Below are 1,208 nucleotides of genomic sequence, written 5' to 3'. Positions count from 1 at the left end.
CTAACTCAAGCTAACTCAAGCTAGCTAAAGCTAACTCAAGCTAACTCAAGCTAACTCAAGCTAACCCGAGCTAACTCAAGCTAACTCAAGGTAGCTAAAGCTAGTTCAAGCTAACTCAAGCTAGCTAAAGCTAAGACAAGCTAACTCAAGCTAACTCAAGCTAACTCAAGCTAACTCAAGCTAACTCAAGCTAGTTCAAGCTAACTTAATGAAGTTAACCCAAGCTAACTTGGGTTAATGAAGTCAAACTCAAGCTAACCCGAGCTAACTCAAGCTAACTCAAGCTAATTCAAGCTAACTCAAGCTAACTCAAGCTAATTCAAGCTAACTCAAGCTAATTCAAGCTAACTCAAGCTAGCTCAAGCTAACTCAAGCTAACCCAAGCTAACTTAAGCTAGCTTAAGCTAATTAAAGCTAATTAAAGCTAACTCAAACTAACCCAAGCTAACTTAAGCTAGCTCTAGCTGGCTGCCACTGTTAGGCCATTTGGGAGCGCTTTTCTCGCACTCTGATTGGCTGCCACTGTTAGGCCATTTGGGAGCGCTTTTCTCGCACTCTGATTGCGCTGCTCGATGGCTGCCACTGTTAGGCCATTTGGGAGCGCTTTTCTCGCACTCTGATTGGCTGCCACTGTTAGGCCATTTGGGAGCGCTTTTCTCGCACTCTGATTGGCTGCCACTGTTAGGCCATTTGGGAGCGCTTTTCTCGCACTCTGATTGGCTGCCACTGTTAGGCCATTTGGGAGCGCTTTTCTCGCACTCTGATTGGCTGCCACTGTTAGGCCATTTGGGAGCGCTTTTCTCGCACTCTGATTGGCTGCCACTGTTAGGCCATTTGGGAGCGCTTTTCTCGCACTCTGATTGGCTGCCACTGTTAGGCCATTTGGGAGCGCTTTTCTCGCACTCTGATTGGCTGCCACTGTTAGGCCATTTGGGAGCGCTTTTCTCGCACTCTGATTGGCTGCCACTGTTAGGCCATTTGGGAGCGCTTTTCTCGCACTCTGATTGGCTGCCACTGTTAGGCCATTTGGGAGCGCTTTTCTCGCACTCTGATTGGCTGCCACTGTTAGGCCATTTGGGAGCGCTTTTCTCGCACTCTGATTGGCTGCCACTGTTAGGCCATTTGGGAGCGCTTTTCTCGCACTCTGATTGGCTGCCACTGTTAGGCCATTTGGGAGCGCTTTTCTCGCACTCTGATTGGCTGCCACT

This window comes from Convolutriloba macropyga, unplaced genomic scaffold (assembly GCF_964194025.1).
Source record: "Convolutriloba macropyga unplaced genomic scaffold, txConMacr16.3 SCAFFOLD_4914, whole genome shotgun sequence".
In the NCBI taxonomy this organism is placed as follows: domain Eukaryota; kingdom Metazoa; phylum Xenacoelomorpha; order Acoela; family Convolutidae; genus Convolutriloba; species Convolutriloba macropyga.
This window is presented reverse-complemented; position numbering follows the sequence as displayed.